The 5,727-nt window shown below is 31.8% G+C and overlaps 1 long non-coding RNA gene across 1 annotated transcript; it reads right to left on the bottom strand.

Annotated features, from left to right (window-relative positions):
- Positions 398 to 5,430, bottom strand: LOC104724695. Its single transcript, XR_757744.1, has 2 exons — positions 3,764 to 5,430; positions 398 to 3,655 (listed from the first exon to the last, which is right to left on the bottom strand). It is a non-coding gene; the product is annotated as an uncharacterized LOC104724695 (long non-coding RNA).

Here is a 5,727-nt window from a genome sequence, read left to right as displayed (position 1 = left end):
TAACCCTTACAAATCCAAACTATGACATATTGTTGTTAGAAAATTGTGTCAAAATATCATTGTTTGAATTCGTTGAAAGTTGAAACTAAGAGACGCACGCACCTACCTTGATAACATGTACCAAGCGAGCTTGCTTAACTTTGTTAGGGGGCATAAGCCCAACTTGATATTTTTGAAAAACTCTCTCAAGAGATCTTGGCAGGTACATTCGATATGGCTGAGACATGATAACTCGAAAAAAATATACAAAATTCTAAATATTAAGATTATAATGTTATAAAACATAACGCAAATATATAATAATATTATATTATATATATATATATATGTGTATATATGTATAACTATGTACACTAGAATAAATAAATGGAAAGAGATCGAGAGGGGAGGGAGAGAGTTAAAACAATGAACTTCTATTACTTCACTCTCCAACTTTTTTGTTCTTTATTACAATAAACCAACAAACACATATATATAGGGATTACTAATGGATAAGTCATACATGGGATAAGAAGATAAACTTTAATTACTTGGGAAGTAAGTAAGTGATAAACATATGGATAAGATTAAAGTTACTTAGAGTAGAAGTAATGTGATGGATAATCACAAGTGTTATTATCTCGTTTATAACACTCTCCCTTGATTATTCATCACCATTTATTGTGTACTGCCTCGTTAAAAACTTTATCATAGAAAAATCATATAGGATAAAAACCATGATAAGGGAAAAAGAGTATAGTGACACAATCTCCCCCTGAAATAGACGAGTCTTTTTCTCTTCATAGGTTTCGTAGATGAGTCATATCGATCATTCTTTTCTTCATATCTTCGTAGATGATCCATATCGATCATTCTCTTCATTCTTCTGAAGAGAGATAGACCTTCACCATTGACATTCTTCTTTGAGATCGATATTCTGCGTGTTATTTGCTGCCTCGTTAAAAAACTTTCATGGAAAAACCCAGTGGGATAAAAACCATGATAAGGGAAAAAGAGTGCAGCCACGTGGATCATCATATTCTCCCCCTTTATAAGTAACTCTGCTACATTGTTACTTGAGTTGATGGACTAACTATCAACTTCTTTATTCTTCTCAAAGGTAAGAGAGGAATATGTCTTGTTTTGTCGCTCTTGGTGTAGCTTCCTTTGAATTTGGGCGACATATGCAACAGAGTCTTCAAACAGTGGTGTTGCCCTTGGTGACTACTTTAGTTGCATCTTGCTAATGGGTCTCAACAAACATTAACTAGTTGATGTTGATCGAACCCTCAGTTCGAAGTTCTTTGTAAACATGTTACGAGGCTTCAGGCTTAGGCGGGTAACTATTGGTTGATGTTCGGACATCATCTGAGCCATTAGGGATTCTCGATATGGCATATGAAGAACAACTATTTTGGCATGACTTGAATAAGCGACAGCCAAAAAGTCTATCACTGAAACGTCGCGAAGTTGTTGTTTTGCGATTTATCTTTGTACTGATCCGATATAAATCTTCCATCTGTAAAACCAACTAAACCAAACTTGGGGGTTCCAAAATATATTAAGCCCAAGTTAATCACACCTTTGCAATAGAAGATATGTTTTAACTCATACTCAAAATCTACTCATAGAGAATGAGTTATATGCTGCAAAAAGATTAGTAGAAAATGCTATGTATAATTCATAAAATATATAAATGCTCGTCAGCATTTCTATATGATCTTACATGATTATATATATATCTATATATATCTATATTTGACTTCCTTTAAAGTGATTAGTATAACATCTATCGAATCTATTTCGAAAGATGTTTAGTTTGGAATATCTAGAGACATATTTGTCTTTCCAAGATCTTTCATTCCATATAACTCTTCAAGAGTTTTGATGATGTTCAAAATCATCACTGGTATGAGTTCTCGAGACCATAATTATGATATCATATATATTTCGGGGTAAGCTCTTCAAGCATCCATGAGGCATATTTCAAGTCATTCATATAACATCCATTTTGTTTGATAAGGTATTTTAACAAAACATGGCACGACACACCATTTCGTTATATCATTATACCCTTTTGATGCTTGGACCACTAGTCTAAAAATTACCCGTCTTTCATACGAGTTTAATATAGACTTGATTACCTCTTTATTGGCCAATATATATCTCTGTACGCTCACAGAGCAGAGATTTATGATCCTCATTAATCACATTGCGCGATATAATATTTTTATTGTCGACATTATGTCTTTGGTTCCATATTTCCCGTAATGACATGGTTAATCAAGATCTCTTTAATCATTATATAAATGATTTTATACAGGTACCTGATTTCGTTAACCATATCAACCGGTTTCTCTACTCCTCTTGAGAAGTATCTTGCTCCTTTTTAGGAGTCTATGTGCTCCTCTCAGGGAGTCTATTAGCTCTTCTTTAAGAGTCTATCTACTCCTCTTTAGGAGTTCATTTGCTCCTCTTTTGAGAGTATAAACCTCTTTTTTATTTGCTCCTTTTTCTTTTCGAGGATTTTATTTATCTTAGGAACCAAAGTAGTCTATCACGTTTCTTGTGTGTCATAGACTTAGTATGTCATCCGTCAGAGACATATTTTATTGGAGCATTTCTAGCTGGGATGTGAGATTTCTTAGAACTACAAGTTCATATTCATTTAAGCGAGGATCAATATGAAATCTCAACCATCAGCTTTTTGCATTTGATTTGCAGTAAACATTTTGAATAGTGGTCTTTTGAACTTTTGAACAATCAAGTTCATATTCATTATATTCGTTTGTTCAAAGATCCAAACTATTTTATGATTTCCCCATAGTGATGGGATCTTTATCATCCAACATGATGATATGCAAATCTTGCAATAAGCACATCTCTCATAAGATGGCTTTAACATTATTAGAGCGGAGAGTCATCTCCCACATCTATATATTTCATCCTCTGTGGATGATATTTTTATGCGGTGTGGAGGAGCATTTTAAAATATATATCACACACCCATAAGATTCAAAATGAGAAATATTTGATCTTCAACCGTGAATATATAACATGGGAGTAATATTTCTTTATAAAATGTTGGCGTCATATATAATATTGACTACATGCAAAACTCCATGTTCCATGTTTTGACATGGAGATTAAAAAACCAGGAACCGTTTTGTAATATCTTGTGGTTGCGCTATGAATGATTATATAGCTCATTTCAAGAGTGAACATCATGGATGTTCTACTTTATCACATGCGACATATATATGTGATAAACTAAAGGATATGACTTCACCAAAGTTATATCGCTATGGGGTGTCAAATTCACCAAAGTTTATCGACTTATTGTCGATGTGGAATTTTAATTCTCCCCCTCGAGATGATAACTCTTGGAGTTGATTCATCTCGTACTGAATCCCATACATGGATCAACAACATACCGATTCTGGTTATGTCTATTATCTTAGATCCTTATAATATGTGAGATGAGAATTACCCCTCTCAAGATGATGAATTTTATATCCATTCACCTTTAACCGAATCTTATTTTTACATCGGTGATATTTGGGGTTTAATTTGGGGATTTATTAAAGAAATCAAACCATCATATATATACAATGAGCTTGTTAATCCAAAAGATGGTGAGTGGGCCAACACTATATGATTCTGGAGGCATAGACTACTACAAAATTAAGGAGGAGGTATATAACCATCGACTTCATAAACAATAAATAGAAAATTAAATGAATTTAAATAAACTTAAATAAATTCAACATAAATTAGATGTTACCTGAAATATGAATGAAGTGCAGTGATTACAACTTCATGAAATGTGAACTGGGACATGCAGTACTTTTGAAAAAACTTTTGTTCCTCTGAACAAATTCTCAATGATTTTTAATATCATTGATTGACCGGGATGGCTTAACCGGTAATGTTATACTTAAAGCATAAAAGAATTTCATTTTTACTATTATTTTGCCATCTTTCTTTTTGTATGATATAATCATATACATGTGTGTCTCCAATATGGCCGATCTTGCGATACCATATTTATTTATAGTCTCAACATAATAATTTCATTAAGAAAAAAAAAGTCTTTAAAACTCCATGAGTTTCTTTGAGACTTTGGAGAACACTAGACATCGATAATTATGAATATGATGTCTTTGGAAGTCGAGAGACTAACTCATCTAGACCTTTCAATTATGTTTGCACTGTCTAGGATATACTGACATGTGCTTCATATATTCTCATAAGAGAAATATATTTTTGATTTTAAAGACATTTCATTGTCTTTAAATCTCATATAACACATATAGTTATTCTTTACTAATAAACGGAATTAAATAAACAAACATATAAATTCAGAAAATAAAATAAGAGTTATAGCCTTATATATAAGAACTCAATAGACATAGCTTTTCTTTGATCTTAGAATAGGGAGAGCCTATCATATATAACGATCAATCCGGAAAAAACAAAGTTTTTTATTTGATCATGAATGAGGTAGAAATTCTATATGTATAATGATCAATCCGGAAAAGACAAAACCTTTTATTTGATCACATAAAAGGTAAAACCGATCTTTTGGAAAGGACATAGCCTTTTGTTAGATCGTGATGGAGGGGCGAAGCCTACCATATCAAATGATCAATCCAAATATTATATAGCTTTATATATGATCGTAAAGGAGGTAAAGCCTACCATATATAACGATCTATCTACCCGAAAAAGACATAACTTTTATTTGATCGTGAAGGAGGCAGAGCCTACCATATATCAAACGACCAATTTGGATATAACATAACTATATATTTGATCGAAAAGGAGGTAAAACCTACCACTTATAACGATGAATCCAGAAAATGACATAGTCTTTATATTTGATAATATAGGAGGCATAACCTGCCATTTTTAACGATTTTTCTGGAAAAGACATAGTCTTTTGTTAGATCTATAAGGAGGCAAAGCCTATCATATAAAATGATCCATCCAAAAATTATATAGCTTTATGTATAATCGAAAAAGAGGCAAAACCTACCATATTTAACGATCTATTTATCCGGAAAAGAAATAGCTTTTATTTGATCGTGAAGGAGGCAAAGCCTACCATATATCTAACGATATATTCGGATATAATTTAGCTATAGATTTGATCATAAAGGAGGCAATGCCTACAGTTTATGACGATCAATCCGGAAAAAGGCGTAATTTCATGATATCTATAATATTTATGTTCTATAAATATAATCGAAACAATATAAACTTACTTACCTCATAAAAGCTCCAACAGTAAAAACATCATGCTGATAATATGTTATAAAACATAACACAAATATATAATAATATTATATTATATGTGTATATATGTATAACTATATACACTAGAATAAATAAATGGAGAGAGATCGAGAGGGGAGGGAGGGAGAGAGTTAAAACAATGAACTTCTATTACTTCACTCTCTTAACTTTTTTGTTCTATATTACAATGAACGAACAAACACATATATATAGGGATTACTAATGGATAAGTCATATATGGGATAAAAAGATAAAATTTAATTACTTGGGAAGTAAGTAAGTAATAAACATATAAATAAGATTAAAGTTACTTAAAGTAAAAAGTAATGTGATGGATAATCACAAATGTTATTATCCCGTTTATAACATATAACAGGTAAAGCCTTGAAGGAATGAATCCAACATGTATATATCATAATCATTAAAAACATCACAAACTTTGACCATCCT

Source organism: Camelina sativa, chromosome 11 (genome assembly GCF_000633955.1).
Source record: "Camelina sativa cultivar DH55 chromosome 11, Cs, whole genome shotgun sequence".
Taxonomy (NCBI): domain Eukaryota; kingdom Viridiplantae; phylum Streptophyta; class Magnoliopsida; order Brassicales; family Brassicaceae; genus Camelina; species Camelina sativa.
Note: the sequence above shows the minus strand (reverse complement) of the source record. Positions and strands in the feature narration are given on the sequence as shown.